Source organism: Sturnus vulgaris, chromosome 9 (genome assembly GCF_052056855.1).
Source record: "Sturnus vulgaris isolate bStuVul1 chromosome 9, bStuVul1.hap1, whole genome shotgun sequence".
NCBI classification, from domain to species: Eukaryota; Metazoa; Chordata; class Aves; order Passeriformes; family Sturnidae; genus Sturnus; species Sturnus vulgaris.
In genome coordinates, this window is record NC_142251.1 from 23,763,901 (window position 1) to 23,781,932 (window position 18,032).

At 38.3% G+C, this 18,032-nt stretch overlaps 1 protein-coding gene across 1 annotated transcript in view; it reads right to left on the reverse strand.

Annotated features, from left to right (window-relative positions):
* CDC73 (cell division cycle 73) overlaps positions 1–18,032 on the reverse strand; it is a 101,001-nt gene that overhangs the window by 47,761 nt on the left and 35,208 nt on the right. The window lies entirely within an intron of this gene.

Consider the following 18,032-nt stretch of genomic DNA (forward strand, 5'->3'; position numbering starts at 1 on the left):
TTCATACACTCAGTTTACATGATGCCTGTTTGCATTCATGTGGGAGAGCTGCCCTGGGCAGATGTTTTGGGAGTGTGCTTTAAGCACCCATTGCAGTTTTCCCCCCTCTGTGTGCTGCTTGCTCCCAGCTAACTAACACAGGCCCCAGCTGGCATGCAGCTGAAAGGCACCTGGCTGGAGGTCACTGCAGGCAGGCCCTACACCACAGTGTAGCTCCAGAACTCCAGAGCGAGTGTGGGAAGCCAGCTACTACTGCAGGGACTGAATTTTGGAAGATATGCAATGCCATAAGTGGCCTCTCCACAAGCAGTGCTGGCCAAGGACACAATCCAGCCTCCTGGAGAGGACTTCAGTGCTGCTCCCAGCCCTTGGCACTTTCCAGCTCCACTGTGATATACTCGATTTTACCAACTCTGGCTAGTCCTAAATGCTGTTCCTGGCTCCTGGGTGTAGTCCAAGAGGTTAATACTAAACCTTAAATAGTTTGGCACTGGAATCATCAAGTTTGGCAGCCAAACCACCTCTTGGGTGCTGGGCTTTGGAGCTCCTGCACGATGCTGATCTGCCCGAGCCTGGCAGAAGCATGGCACACTGCCCACGAGTTCAGCATACCAAACCTCCTACTACTTACAGGACTAGTGAGGAGCACCAGAATGCTAAATAAAAAGCCATTCTTAATGCCCTTTTAAAGGTCCAACATGATTTTTAAAATTTGTATTAATGTTTGGGTGTAAGTTATAAACATTCTTGAATCCTTATCAAGATGGTCAAAGGCTACTAAAAACATTTGCATCCAAGTACTGTTTTCTTGCACAGTTTGTTGCAAAGCTTTCAGAAACAAAAGGGAATCATTTTGTATGATGAAATATGCAATTACAGAATGAACGCTCTACATTCTTTTCTCTGAATGTTTTACTGTTTTCTAGCTTGTGTTTAAGCTATTTGCTCACTCTACTAGAATATAAAAAACAGTTCATGTTAAAAATAGTGCAATAGTTAATTATATCATTAAAAGCTTGGACAAGTTCTCTCACTTCCTTTCCCCATACAGCACGAAAAAAATGCATTTTTCATTAGCAATAGCATACAAACTTGTAGCTAAAACTAACATGTCTGCAATGCAGTAAAAAAAAAGATATAATTATTCATTGAATATAGAAGTACAAGAGTTTTTATAATACTTGCTTTAAATGTTTTCTCTGTATGTCTGCCTCAGGTTGAAAACAAATATAAAAAGTCAAAATGGCTCAAAAGTTATGACGGGAGAAAAAAATTGCGACATCATCAATCAATTATTATGGCAAAGAAAAATCTTAGAAAAGCTGGTCTGGTAACAAAAATCAAAAAATGGAATTCCATCATTTCCCCATATTTATTGAACTTTCAGTTTAATAAAGATTCACACATTGATATTATAGGACCAAAATGAAGTCCCACCAAAAAGAAGTTGTTATTGAACAACAGAACTGCTCTTTTCACATCTCCAGTTAAATCTGTGCTTTGAGATATTTGCACATCCCACACCAATAAAATTAAGAATGCAAAATGCACAACTAAAGCTTTTGGTGTAGTGGAACTGATCCCATCCCCAGTCACTGAAAGATCTTTCATGAGTAAATTTAGCAATCTGTTCTAAATTTTAAAAATTACATGTCAAGGTACTTCCAAGCATCAGTGGTTGTTCTGAGAGAAAATTCAGTGCCCACTATGATCTTCACTTAAATTTATAAACTTAAATTATGGGATGGCAGTGATCTAGAAGAGATGAGACAGACTGCTTTTCAGGTTAACCTTACTAGAACAGCAATTTAGAATCTGCTTTTCCTTGCAGTGCAGTAATATAAAACGTGTCAGTCCTCATTTACAAAATATTTTCAGAATATATCAACATGTTAAGACATGCATTAACTGTCTGCAAGCCCAGGCTAAATCAGGCACTGGAGGGGAGGGAAGCACCTAAAGGCCATTACTTTAGACAGCCTCCTTCTTCCCACTTATTTTCCTGATATGTTAACACAGTCCGTAATCACACGTCAATCTAAAATACCAACACATAATCCCACAGGGCAAGAAAACCTTTTCTCTTGAATGAATGCTCATTGCAATGCGTGGAAATGTCCTAGGAGGAAATGAAAGGGAGAGGGAAGATGCTAATATAGAAGCTACTACTTCTTCCATTTGTGCTTTTGGGAAGAACAGGCTTGTAACTGATTTGCAAACACATCACTTGTTGTTGCCATATTTTCCCAATTTTAGATGCTATTTCTCAAGTCCTCTTTTGCTGTTGAATAGCACAAATAAGAAAAGACTGGCCAATCACTCAGTTACACTGTGAGAACTGCACCTCTCAATGAAGAGCATTATTGTCCTTTTCATTTCAGATTGTCCTTCCAAGGCAGGATGTGACTCGGGGCACAGTATCCCCCCCTTGCTGAGCACATGTACTGGACGTGGCACTGGCTGTTATTCCCACAGATCCCATCTCCAGCCCATCCAGCACTGCCTCCCAAGCCCAGCCACTCCATGGGCAGCCCAGGGGAAGGAGGGAGGCAGGGAAGCTGCACCGCCTGAAATGCTGCACTGTGCAAATGTAGGTCAGCAAGGACAGAACGTGGGCTCTGCTTTGTACTGAAGGCAAAGGCTTTCCGGGCAGGAGGCTGGGGGAGGGCTCTGGAAACAGCTTCTTGCAGCAAGTCAGTGAAAAAGTAGCTTGAATGTCAGAAAACAGAAGAGTGAAACTAAAAATGCACGGCTGATCAACACCACACAGGTTGGAAATGCAGGGCAGGGAAAAGCGTTAACAAAAGTGAGGCCAAATGAGAAAGCAGGACCTGGAATTCTAGTCACAAGTGTTCACACTTCTGCACTTAGAGAAAATAGGAACCCATTAGGCAAATCCATTCTTCTAACAAAATTTTTAGTTTGTGACTGCAGTGGATGTGTTTTATTAAGGCCTGAATCAAATTCCAAGCCATGACACACGATCAGTAGCTCCACAGAGAGTACTTGACACATCGTACACAAGCAAACCAAGAGCAAAGCAAATTAGATCACTTGTGCCTAGGATTTGTGTTTCATCTTCACACGAAGAGTTAATTTCAGCCTTCATTTGTTCCAGCTCAAAAGAAACAGAGTCTGGTTAATATGGTACCTTCCTTCCACAGTTAAAAGACTGCAAAGGAATTTAGCTGAATATGGGATATAGATGAACACTACCACGTTGCTTTTCTGATATTGCCATGGCAACAGTTACAAGAGCTCTCTTAAGCATTTAAATCTGACAGTTTTCCTGATAACACTAACTGAATGATAGTAATGATGCATTTTGGTTCATGAGCTAACTGCTCTATAACCACAGGGTACGAACCATTCCCTTCACTTTTCTCAAGACTGTGCTTTTGGTCAAAATGTTCTGACCAAGACAGTAACCTTGAATTACCACTCAAAAAAAAAAAAAAAATACAGTTCCTCCAGCTCAGGGAGTACTCATGGCTTAAAGCTTTATGTACTCTCAAAGGTTTCCATTTGAATGCTTAAGTTGTGCAGTGTTCAAGGTGGAGAAGTCAAGACTGCTAAAATCTTTGATGAGATTTTTCTCAAAGGGCTTTCATTCGCCTGGAAAGGCTGGAGGAAAAAAAAAAAACTTTCTGAAGGATGGATTGAATTGTTGCTGACCTTCAAGATGTCATTTGCTCAAGAAAAGAGAAGGAGGAAGAAACTGGCATTTTTATGCAATCTTGATCAGTTTGTAACCAATATACACTTTTTTAAATAACAAAACACTGCAAGCTGTTCTACCTCAGTGCAGGCCAAAGTGCACTGAGGAATACACAGTGTGCTCTGAGGACAGGGCAGTGCCTCCACCTTCTGATAGCCCATTTAGCTTTAGCTAATAATAAGTGGCATTTCAGCTCTTTAATAGGAATATTCTGTGAACCACTCACTCTGATCTCCCAGATGCTCAGTGTGGGCATAATGGAGAAGTCTCTTTTTCTTTACCTCATTAGAAAGTGAAGTGTGTGAAACATGTTTGTCATCCTAACATTTTAAGGATACCAGCTTTGATAATGTCTTGCAATATATTCAACTAAAAAATACTGAGATACTGAAAACTGTGTGAAATCTTTAAAAATTTCCCAAGATGACGAAAATTCAGATTTCAGAAGAGAAAGTCATGCCTGCAAGCATCTAAGAGAGGAATCTTTTCAACAGAAAAAAGTCCTCAAAAGGTAAAGTATTCCCAGTTCTTTTGCTGTTAACACTTTTTAAAGTTTTATATCAAATTAAAAATTTAAAACATCCATGCCATCCTAAAACCACCAAATCTCTCCACACTCTTGAAAAACCACAACTCCACCACATCTTTTCTTCTGGAAAGGCCAAGTATTCCCACATCTCAGTCAGGCTCAAGTTTAAAATGAGAATAAACCAACTGCCACAAGAAATCTTTGTTAATAAAATACCAGACAAGACACAGAAGGAAACTAAAATCTTCTTCACTGCCTTTCCTAAATATTTAACATACCCTGCATTTAAACAAGCTGGGGCCTAAGAACTATTTTGAGAATAAGAATAGCCTTCAATCTCGCAGGTTTCATTCAGGATTTGTGTCACTGTCATCACTTTCAAAAGAAGCATCAATTTACGTCACATTTTAAACCTGTTTTTCTCTGACATATAGGTTGATACAAGATGACAAATCAAAAAAAGAAACACTGGAAAGTACCATCTGTGACTCAGTCAAAAATTTAGTGCTGCTACTTAATGCAAATGCCAGTCCTTTTATAGGCATTCTTCCAAAGTCCACCTAGACACCAATTTTTGCTGCCATAAAAATTCAACTCCATTATCCAGCCTTCTGAATGAAGAGAACCAATTTCCCATTGTATCATCTTTAACTAATCTAAAATATTGTATTTTATTGACTGGTTTTTAGTACAGAAAAGGATAACATTTTTATGTCCCAAAACTGTAAAGAAATGAGACAATTCAGAGGTACTCTTAATGTTACTCAACACCCTAAATTAAAGGTAAATAACTCATAAATACCTGAGGGAACAACTAACACCTCTGTTGCTCGGAAAGCAAATTACAAAACTTATGCTGTACCCACAGTGAGGCATATCAAAGGGGAAAAGGAAAAACCAACCAAAATCCAGCAAATCCCCATAAATCACATTGTTAATATATAGGTGTATCTTCAACAGTAAAGTATCTTCAATAATACCTTTATTTATGTCATGACAAAATTCTGTCTTCTTTTAAAACTTGATGCATCAGTTTGCTTTTATTATTTGATCAAATTTTACATGATTGAACTATTTTGGATGTTTTCCACATTAATTGAAAAACCTAATGTTTTCCCCGAATTCTCAAAATGGTAAAAAAAAAAAAACCTTAGGGCAACAATGACAGATAATCACAATTCTTCTACTTTACAAAAATTAAAAGCTATCCAGCTGTAAATTACCACCTTTTTAAAAAGCAGGCAAATCTCTTTGCTACATCCATCAAAGGTATGATTTTTTTCTAACCAAAATTCAGTTGAGAAATGGATGCTGCAAACAACTTCAGATATCCAGCTTCCATTAATGTTAATAAAGGAATGACAGTCCTGTGACAATAATTTGGAGGCTCTAAGCCTGAATGAAATATAATGCTGTCCTAGTCATTAAGAAGTGCCCTGCCTGGATCCCTGTAACTTTTTAATTTTTTTTCCCCTTCCACTATTTCCATATTTTCTACTAGTAGAAGTTAAGCAGTTTGAATGATTTATTGTTCAAATTTCATGCTAGCAGAGTGGAATGGAAAAACTAGAATAAACTACATAATGACATTTCTTCCCTACCCATCCTCCTATTCATTAAAAAAATTTACACCCATGAGCACAGTTTTGTTAAGTAGCATCTTCTGCATACATTGCATAAATTGAGAGGTTTATGAAACACTACTTTTGTTTTGCCTGTAAGACTCCTTATGACAACCAGTCAAATATTAATGTTTTACCTTCTCCAATTCTGTGAGAAAAAAACACCTATGAATCTTGTATTAATTTTTTTTCCATTGTAAAATATTTTACATGGAATAGAATGTTTTTCTCCCCATTTCTTATCACAATATTCTCCTGGACTTATGAGTATTAGCACCTGAAGCACTAACATAGTCCTCGAATTCATCAGACCCTGATTTACTCATAGAACAGATAAATCATAGGATGTTCATGACAAAACAGATGATCAGGAGCATTAAGTGTTGTTTGTTTGTTTGTTTTTTCTCACAACAATGGGATTGCAGCAAGCAGTCCATGCTGACATATCCTGGCTAGGACATTGCAAAGTTGTTCTGCTCCAGTTCCAAGTGCAGCCATGTCAGCACATACAATTATGATCCAGTTTAAATTTAACATCAATTGCAGTTGGACAATAGTCACACTCTGAAAGGATGGACATTTCTTCCACAGGTTGTCTGGGCATCCTGTTCCAGTGCCCCACCACCCTCACAGGAAAGAATTTCTTCCTGACATTTAATTTAAATCACCCCTCTTAGTTTAAACTGTTCTCCCTTGTCCTATGACTATGTGCCCTTGTCAAAATTCTCTCTGTTTTCTGTAAACCCTGTGAGGAAGCCTGTGCTTGGAGCACAGGAGCTCCAGCCCCACAGGCACCTTCATGGCCTCCTCTGGAGCTGCTCTGACCCCCACGTGTGTCGTGTGCTCAGCATTCCAGAGCTGGGGGCTGCACTGCGGGTGGGGTCTCACAGGGAACAATCCCCTCCCTTGACCTCTGGCTGCCCCTCTTTCCACAAAGCCCAGGACTCAGGTCACCCTCCGGGCTGTGAGTGCACACTGTGGGCTCATGTCCAGCTTTCATCCACCAGGAGCCCAAGTCCCTCCATGCAGTCCTTGCCCCAGTCTGTGCCCATGCCAGTGTGTCACTGCCCTAACCCACGAGCAGCACCTTTTGCACTTTTTTGAAAGGCTTTGTTGAATCTCACCAGGTTCATATGAGCCCTCACACTCTTCATCATATTCAGTTGTTTAGCCTAAGGTGCTGGACAATTTCCATTTTTTTTTTGTGACACTTGAAGACTTGGGCAAAAATAACTTTACATATTTGCTGAACATATTTCACACTGGCTTTGTCAGTTACTTCAAGTGAAAAATGATGACAATGAGATGTGTTGCCATAGAAAAAAAAGCTGCCTCCCACCACGGCCAACTAAAACATTTGGCATTTTGTTTGGTTCAGTGGCCAATACAGATAAGAATGTGTTTGTCCTGGCATTTGGGAAGTCAAAAAAAAAAAAAAAAAATCCAACTGTCAATAAGGCTTTCTTTTCTTGTCATCCCATTTCCCTTTTACAACTACCTCTTCACAGGTACAGGTTTTCTCAAGTTGTCAGAGATATGCTGTAACCCACTAGAAGTGAGTCTTTGCAAGATGCAATATGAAAAACTAAGCATTTTCTATACAAACCCTATAACAATTTCCCTCCTCACCCAAACACCTCAAAAACACATTAAACATTCACTCTCACAGAAATTTCTAACTAGTCCTTTTAAACAAGTGAACATTAACTCCCTAAAAACAAATTCTTTATAACTCAGAGATGACACAAATGTCTGTTTCTAATACCAAACTACAGTTTCTGAATTTTCTATACAACATTTTCAAAGCTTACTAGTAAGTTTTAGTCCTTTAGATTGCAGACCAACTCTTTACTAAAGTAGCATCAGATGATATTAGACCAAATCAAAATTACTTGTTTCATAGAAAACCAGTAAGTATAAATAAATATTGATTAGGACCTTTTATTATTAATACTCCCTGTAAAACTTAACCAACAAGTCACAGAAAAACTACCCAAGTTTCCCCATTAACTGAAAAATATAAGAGCAGAAGACAGAAATTCGCCTACATAGATTCAACTATAGGGATCTAGGACTGTACCATCCTCCACACATGCAGAATGGGAGAAGAAATTATCAGTACTTTCATTCTACTGCTGCCAACTGAAAAATATTTTTTAAACCTGCTAGAACTCCTTTAGAATAATGGACAGTAATTACAAACTTTGTAAGTTGGAACACCTCAGTAAGTATTATACAGTACATCTCTTTCTATCAAACGAGGAGATAAAAGATGCAAAACCCACAAAATCGTGCTCAGGGGAAATACACAGGCAGGACAAGCACTTAAAAGAGAAAATATTCTGCCCTAAGGAGCTTATGTAAGTAAATAAGTGGACAAATTTTAAGTGGTAGGCTTCAATTCATCAGTTTAAGTACTGGAAATGAGTGCTTTTTCTTGTATAATGACAATTGAAGTAAAGTGTGAAAGCACTGAGTATGCCCAAAAATAAACAGTCTATTAAGCATCCACAGCAATTTAATTTCCTATTCCTTTCTCAACTTAAACATCCCAAACATAAAACTGAAAGCAAAACAAATTACCCTTGTGCTTGCCAACCAAAATAAACCCAAAAGTTAAAAATATCTTTACAATTCTTAACTCTCTCTATATATACATATATAAACACAGAACAAGGGCATTAAGAAAACCTTAGAAGGTACTGAATTTACTGCTGGATGTGCATGAGATCCAGAGGATCCTGAACTGTGCATTGTGGAAAACATGCAGGCTTTGCAGGTTAGTTAATAAATACTATTGGGGCTCTGTATAATCCAGCCATTACTGCCAGGAGTGAAAGACAGCAATTGAATTTTCTTTGTGGCTCTGGTACAGATCAAATCTGTAATCCCATGTAAGCTACACACAGCACTAGGAAATGGGACCTCAGAGGAGCAGGAATCATAGATGACAATCTGGGAAAGCTGCTCCCAAACTGGGGCCAACAAAGATCTGAAGGTTTATCAAGATTCAAGGAAAGGTGAGAAGTCAAAACACATTAATTTAAATGCACTGAATTCCCACGTGAGTTTTCCAATGCAGAAGTAAATTGGCCTTCACTCACTGTAAACCAAGGAAATTAAACTATACATACAGCTCCCTAAACTAATTTTATTCCTAAAGACATCACCAGCCAATGGCAATTTAATGCATTATAACTTATGAATGTTGATGTTGAACACTTTGGTAATTTGCTTTAATTTGCTTGAGTGCCTTGATCTAGATATAGCCTTAAGGAATACCTGTATATTGCCATTTTAGATTGCATCATCCATTGTATTAAGGAGAAAAGGTTATTTGTGAATGGCAGATCTATGAAGTACTTGCTTTAACAGGAAAACATGACAAGTATTGAAGACTCTTAACTTCCTAATGACTCCCAGCCATGCTCACATGGCAACAGCTCCACCCTGGAAAGTCCTGATGTGTTTCATTACAAATGAAATATGAATTAAGATTTTAACCCATTTAAACAATTCCTGCTTTGGGGAGCTCAGGAGCTATAACAGAAATCTGGAAAGAAGTTCCACAAGGTCTTCAAGTCCCTGAAGGGCACGGACTGACAGACACCAAGGTGACCATGGCAGAAGAACCATGGTCATGTTTCAGACATGGGGAGGGCTTTTTTCACCACAAATCTTTACACAGCTATTTTTTTTTAATAATCTTTTGTGTGAGCAAACTCCAGAAACCTGAGTTTCTCCTACAGCAGCTTGGGGCTGCTTGGCCCTGCAGCCAGGGCTTTATCAACAGAAAAGAAAAATACTAGAATATTAGGCAAAAGAACTGAAAGCTTAACTAAGTAAAATGAACCAAGATATAAATAATGTAGGAAAGTTCTGAGTTTTAAACATTTAAAAGTGAAAAACAAAGAAGTAAAAAGCAAATAAAATTCACAGTAACACCTAAATTTACCCTGAAGCATAACAGATTCATTACACATCAGTGCTGGAGTAAATGAACTACTAATACATAAACTCAAAATACATCTTTATTTTTCCATCAAGATAATGTCAAAGAGCACATGAAATGTATTACAGAAAGTTATAAATGCCTTTCTGCAATTTAACTAGAAGCAAAACATTCCCTCCCACCACCATTATCTTCAGACTTGCCAGAGAAGCTCATGCTACTTCCTTCACCCCTGAGAAAATAAAACATCTGCCCACCCCATCAGCTTTTAATCTTCTTATGGACAGAATTAATTTAGCTTCCTTCTGGGGAATATGATGGGAGAGGAAACTGGCCAAGCCTATTTGAGCCAAAGTCAGTCTTTTGTTTAAAGGAGAAAAAAGAAAAAGAGAGGGGAGGAAGGGGAAAAAACCATAAGCTGTGAACACTCTTTAGTCATGCCACATTTATTAAGTATCAATACATTTCTATGCATTTTACCATAGTTTAAATATGACTTCACTAAAGAAACATCACTTTACTGAACATATGGCAGAAACTCCCTGAAGCATGCCAAAGACTAAATGTCAGGTTAATCAATCACTTCCATTCCACTTAGCAGAGGCATCAGAAAAAGTTACATTATTTCCTTAAAGGTATGATTTTTATTCATAACTGAGAACTTTCACAAATATTAGTATACTGGTAACACTATCCTAGTGTTTAACTTTAATCCATTCTGGATCTTAACCTGGAGGATGTTGAATACTTATTACCTTTTCTATTCTGTTTCTCTCAGCTCCATATAAAGGAGTAATAAAATAATAGTTGAAAATATTTTCTGTGTACTGCAAAAAATGAAATGTTCCCTGCATATGGATTACTGTTATGATACTCATTCTTTAAAATTATCTAATACCTACATTCGTATTTGAAAGGATTACAATTTACAGTGTTTGGTATTACAAGCCAAGTGCAGGCAGCTTTCCAGAGAAGAAAATAAAAGGACATTAAGAGTCTTGCTGAGCCCTGCCAGGGGAAGGAATATAAGAGACATATTGAATCTGTGGTTTTGTTGTGCAGTACAATAACACAGACATGCAAGCACCCGTATTAAATATTTAGCTCACCTTAGGTGAGCAAACTGCCTGATTAGGCACTTTCATTATTCTGAATGGAAACTCTAACAAACCAGCAAACACAGTTTTCAAAATATTTCAGCTATGAACAAGAAAGTTGATTTACTTATTAAAACTTCACCTTTGAAATCAGAGCCAGCCATAAACCTACCCTTTAAAAACTAAATGTACCACTCGGGCAGTTCAGAGTCCCTTTAGATTTTAATTTCTATGACATTATTAAAATCCATTTAGGATTTTAATATGTATTTTACTGCTTTAATCTGCATTTCACCTGCTGTTCATGTCCAGATATTTTTTGTAAGTTTTTTCTTGGCATAATTTTCCAGACAATTATATATGTGAAAGCTACTATAAAAATCATTGTTTGCTACAGCACACAGTATCACCTTAAAACAGAATGGCTTTTATAGACCCATATGAGGTAGCTGCATATGTTCTGTATATTATAATATCTTCTGTGTATTATTAGCTACAAAATATTTGTCTTAAGGCATCATAAAGCCCTCTCTATCCACAGGTCTTCTGTTTTAGTTAGCAATCACGATAAAACACAACTAACCAGGCAGGTTATCTGCTTTAATGATGACTGTATTCCATTCTTATTTCAGTTAGATGTAAATCTGTTTGCCTGATTCACACCAGAGGTAACTGGGAAGTAGGGCTGATGAACAGTGCTGCATAAAGCATCCACAAGGCTCCTGTGCTAAAGCAAAAGCAGAGTTGGCTTTTTCCCCACCTCAGGAAACAGAGCTCTTCTCAGTCTGCTTGAGTAACATTCCCTCCCTTCTCCCACAGTATGGTTTGAAACTACTTCCCAATTTCAATAAAACCTGGAGAAAAGTTATTGCCTTTGTCAACTTTTATGAAAATTGCTGGCCAGGGAAATTAAACCCTCAAATTACTGCTCCTAGGGAGTGAAAGGCAGGCAGTGCTTTTTCTGTGCCTCCTCAAAACGGCAGCACCAAGCCACCCAAAATCACACACGTGTAAATCAAGAGCTGCACTTGTCTCCAGGCCAGGGAGGGCACGAGCAAACACCCACCTCACTTCCAGGAGGAGGCTCAGGCAATTAAAGAGACAAAACCCGTTATTTATATGAAGAAACGTAGAATTTTTAACAAAATTCTAAATTAAAAGTACTATGAATTTACAGCCAGTAGACTGACAGTTAACTACAAGCAAACTTATCACATCACTATGTCACTTTGCTTAGTCACACCACGTTTTCCTTCACACATGAACTGAATTTTAAAAGCATATCTGTTGCTCATGCACAAAACCTACTCATATATCTTTATGGAGAGACAGAAAGGAAGAGATTTAAATTCCAAAAATACATCCTAAGTTTCTTAAAGCAGCAAACCAGCTGAATAGTTGGACTTCCTAAACCTTAATGTGCTAAATGCAATGGAAATATAAGATGAAATAAAAACTTTGATGAAACAAAATGCTTTGTTAATATTCATGCTGTATAAAGTTTAACCAACAGTTTTATAGGTGTGAAAAACAAGTTAGTGGGACTTGGCTATTGCAAAGTATGATATGAATTGATATTATAATGCTAACATTAAGATAATAATATATGTTATAAAGTGGTGAATGTTGTTACAATAGCCTAGTTGTGAAATTGCTTTTCACAAGAGTAGTTTGGCTTCATGTGTTGTAATGTGGGTTTATGAGTTTCCATTGGACAGACTGTTGCTAGCCAAACTTTTAAAACACAACCCAAAAGGAGCAGAACTTCATCCAGTGAGGACCCTGATAACGACAGTGACAAAACTACATTGGTGCCAAAAAGAGTGACATGGGGCGGGACTATGTAAAACCAAAACTAAATATGCATCAAGCTGATGCAATATCAGGGTATAAAAGGTGAAGCTGCCGTTTTGTGCATGAGCCTCTGCCATTTTGCCACGCTCCCAGTGCTGTCCCTTTTGCTTCACTGATTTTTTTTTTTTTTTGTGTTCTCAGTAAAACTTCTATAACTCATTCCCATTTGGGGTCTAGGTCATTTATAACAACAGGCCAGCTAATTAAATTATGTATTTGTAAAAAATGCAATTGTTCTCAAAGTTATTTATAAATTTCTTTCAATTTACCAACTGCCTTAGATAAATTTGACATTTTAAGTACATTGGAACAAACCTTCATTATTTAAAATAGTTAAGTATACAGATGCATAGATCCAATATTAGCCTTTTACATTTTAAAAGAAAATCAAAATGTTTGTCTCTCCAAGAAATTTGCATTCAGGCTACACATTTATTGATTCACAAAGGTAAGGAACCAGATTTATTTTTACCAGATGACCTTCTTCAGCGGTAAGTTTTAAGTCCCATTTGCATGAGGCGTTACTTAGAAAAATCCCAAACTAAAATCCTCCAGAAAATCCCACAAGCCTTTTGGGAACAAAGAGGGGCAACACAAAAAGTGGTGAATGAGAATTAAACCAGCCAAAGCACCATTCAGTGCCTGCCTACATGCACACACACACATCTCCCCTTAACTCCCTCAGCTCAGCTGAGTTTGAGATGAATAAAGAGCCACGACCCACCCTTGCAGCAGCAGTGATGCAGGTGGTGTCAGCAGTAGCATATTGCTCAGTGCAAACACCAATCCAGCTCCAGATGGCAGCTCAGCAGCCTGCAGTCACAGGTATATTCCAGCAGGAATGAGCAGCACTGCCCAAATGCCAGGTGAGTGAGCCAGAACTAATGCACAGTTCATTAGATGGCCTTTCCAGCCACTTAGCTAACAGGAAAGCCTGTGCTCAACACACTGTTTGTTACCCAGAACCATCAGCAGCAAACATGAGGAAATCAGGACTTTGCCTACAGACATCCTAGAAGTAAGGATGCTGATTCAACAGCAACACTATGACACAGGTAGATTAACACCTGGATTTAGATGGAACACTAAAATCTCACCAATTTTGAGACTTAAATATAGTCACTCTTAATTAATCATCTTCTTAAATGGTACAAGAAGGAACTGCCAAAAAAGCTTAAAAATATGTCCTATTTTGCTGTTCTAACTGGATCTTCTCATTAGTTATGTTGCACTAGCTGGAAGTAGTCCCCAATGACATCGCTTTATAGTCCATCCCCCAAAAGGCTAAGAAATTTCTCTTGCCTCATCATTTCATCAACGTTTGCCTCTAAAGCTTGGTTTCAGTTCTGAGTTCTGCAGGTTTAACATGCTTTGAAAAGACTATCTTTGCTTTATATATTCTAACTGAAGAACACCTGCCCATGCCACACTGCTGTAATAACTGTGTACCTGTGAACAAAATCTGCCACATTGAGATACCCTCTGGTATCACACACTCCCAGCCAAATACTGAAATAATTCAACAGAAGGGGAAAAACCTCAACTGAACAACAAAATAAACCCACAGCTGCAAGAAAAAGGAAAGAAAATGGGCCTTTAAAAGAACACCACCAGAACAAAGTCCACAAATTGAAACAACAGTCCTCATGTGTGTTCAAAGAGGGCAACAATAAGGACTAAGCACAGAATGTATAAAAATAATTAGAAACTAATCATAAAGGAGCGTGTGCTCTGACTTAACTAAGTAGTAGTAAAAGCATGTACATGAGCCTGGGCTCTGAGGCAGTTCCTATGGATATTGCTAAGGTAACAAGCTATCCTACTTTCCAAGCTCAGAAGGTATGACTGTGATACTAAGTTACATAGAAGTACTCCATGCAGAAAAAGCAGAAAACTTGTTTCCACAAATAATGACTTCTACCTTACTCTATTATGAGCAAACAAGTAGTAAAGTGTCACATGGCCTCAGGACAATGGTATAATCTCAAAACCAACCCAGGAAGGAAATCTTGACTCAGTTCTCACATCAGCTACACAAATTACTCAGATGATCATTAAATTCTTTAATTGTAATTTTGATATAGTTGCTGTATCATGAATTGCAAAGTGTGCTAGCAACCTTCAAAACTTTGTTAAAACTCTAATTCCAAGACACAAGAATGGCTACCCATAACCTGCAGGGAGAAGAAGGCATGTTAAAGTGAATTATTTTTTGATCCCTCATCTCACACATGTTCATTTCTGCTGGGTCTGCAAGACCTTTACACCACCTTCACTACTCCATAAACAGCAGACTTGCTCTTTCCCCAGAATTGTGAGGTGAAGATGCAGCTGTTAGGCATTGATTAGATGTTTGGAGATAATTTGTAGAGGGAAAGGTGCTGACCCAGATGTTTGAAATAAGTTTGTGCAGTGCATGATGTCTGATTATTCAGAACAATTAGTACAAAGTATAAAAATCTGTAGCTCAGGTTCACCTGGTATCACTGAGAAACACCCTATAAAATTTTGATTACACACAAACGCAAAGACCTGAAAAACACAAATGAATCTAAGCAGAATCTGATACAGGACTCAAGTAAAGGTGGACATGCAATCCAAAGAACACAAATGAAGTGTCCTAGGCAATTTTATTTAGGGCTATGTATCCAAATGAGAGTGACTTCTGAAACATTCAGAAGGGATCCCAGTCCTAGTGCAGTGTGGATGGCAGATGAGTTTCTCAGGGGATACCCCTAGGGCTGGCAAATACACTCCTGTCATGCAGCTTTGGATCAAGACAGGTCTAGGAGGTCATCTCAGAACTCATTCCAAGCATGTCTGAGGCTCTCTAGCCCTTCCAAGTAAAGCTTCCTGGAGGTCTAAAGCTCTCATTAAATGTATACTCAGAAATGCTTTGGCTTCTCATATTTGGCACTCCTCCATTCAAACCTCTCAAGGACCTGCCAACAGTGCCATGAGCACACTGAGCACTGACACAGCTGAGTTTTACACACAGTTGAGTTTTACACACAGCAGTGACTCCAGGCCCCTCACACAGGGGCAAAGCTCCTGGTCTCCAGGTTCCAGGTCTTGCTCTCTCTTGTTCAGCAGCACACTGGTGCCACACAGCAATGCCTAATTCCTGAGGCATGACTGATTATACAACATCCCTGTCTTTACTTGAATTTGCAGTTCTTAGCCTCAACATAAAAGAAAACCTATTACAGGGAACAAAACAGGCAGCTCTATTGTGTAATGCAGTACAACAGTCAGATATCTTGGCACAGATGTACATGATTTACAATCCCAAAGAAAACGAGTGCACCATTGTTCAACCTAACACATTTTCTTGAAAGCAGCATTTGTATGTGATTTTTCTTGGTCTGTATCAGCTTCACTATTTACACTAAAACTCTTTAAGGGAAAGCAATTTAATATTTGAAACACAACTGAGGCAATGAAATGCCAACCACTGTAACTGTTGTGTGGGCCTTGAATATAAAATACAGTAACAGTTCTTAGGAAACTTGGTTGCATTTTATCCACTCTCATTAGAGTAACACAGACACAAAAAGCCTTCTTGTCTGCTACCCCAGAGCAGTGTAAGGTTGCTGACAGACTGCTCTGGAGAAACATCCATTTCTCCAGCTAAAGGATTTTTTTAGTTCATGGTCATGTCTTGGCCCTTAACCCTAATGGACCAAGGACCTCATGGGCATGTCTGAATTATTTACAGAGAAGCATACTTATGGTGAAAAATAATTTACAAACCCAATAAAAACAAGTATCTACCTGAAGTATTATCTAGGGAAAAGCATCTGTCCTCATGCAAATTTATGTCACTTTATGATTCTACATTATTACAGTTTCCCTCACCTCCTCTTGCTGGTTAAAAACTGAATAGGATGCACAGAGGGAATTCACAGAATGCTGCTCAGCCTGCACAGGGGAGTGGGGGTGTAGGCAGGCTGGTGTTGCACTCATATGGGGAATAATGACCAATTTATGCACAGGCTGCACAAAATTATGCAGCACTTCAGAGCCTGTTTCAAATATTCCAAAGAGTTCATTGTTTTGCTGACTGCTCCCTCAATCTCACTGCCCTCCAACATTTTAATGAGATTAGGACATGACACAGAAAATTGCTGATGTGGATAAGTAGGTATCTCTCTTCCATCTCTAATATTAATGCTACATTAAGTTTATATTTCTTTTTAAAAGTACTATTTATCTGAACATCAAGAGACAACATCCAACTCCACCATATGCTTCTAAACAGTCATTTTGAATTTTGGCACTGAATCACAAATTCCTCATGATCAATTATAGGATCCTGTGGATTTACCTACTCACACAGAAGCATTTCAATTTCCTTAAGTCTTTTATATAAAATACAGGCACACACCATGTTAACTATTTCTGCCTCAACTGCTTCTTCTCCAATGGCTCAGTCTGTGAAGTGCCATAATTTAGTAATTCCGTTTGTTTCTACTACACACTATTCCTTTGAAAATACACCAGAGGTGGTTAAACAACCTCTCAGTTAACAAAAAAAATTACAGTGATTATACCCAACTCAAAAGATTTTGAGGGCAATAACAGTAACATCCTTTGATTAATTAATTCCCCAAATCTGATACTGACCAAAAAATGCTGATGACCTTAGGGGTGTTGAACCAGTCTCCAATTCTTCTGAGATTAGGCATGCTTGTACTGTGGTTTACACAAGGACTCGTTTTTAATTACTTGGTTTCTGTTCGGATTATGAAATGTATTTGTTGTAACTGAAATGTTATGCATTTACTTTAATTATTGATATTCTCATATGTTTACTCAGGGCACTTTTACCCAGATATTGCTGTAAAGCCTGGCAGTGTACAATGGTAAGAGGGATGTTACTTTTGTCAGTTTGGAGGAAAAACATCACTCAATTCAGAAGCACTGAAAATTTACATAGAATTTCTTACTTGCAGAGTTTGAATACACCACAGAAATTTACACTGGAGTTTGTTATAAGTGAAATGCCTCCAGTGAAGTCCTCACTAACTATACTGATCATCCAGGTGTAGCTCCAGACTCTCTGGGAAGGCCATCAGCTCAATCCCACAAGAGCTCTTGCACCTGCCTGTTCACTGAACTGCAAGAGAAAGAAATGCCAACAGTAGCTCTGGCTGCTTATGAGTGCAGATGATCAATGACACATTTCATTACTAGCAGCAAAAACCAAAGACAAAAGAAGCTCCCAAGCTTCAGCAGTCCTGAATGCTAAAAGAAATCC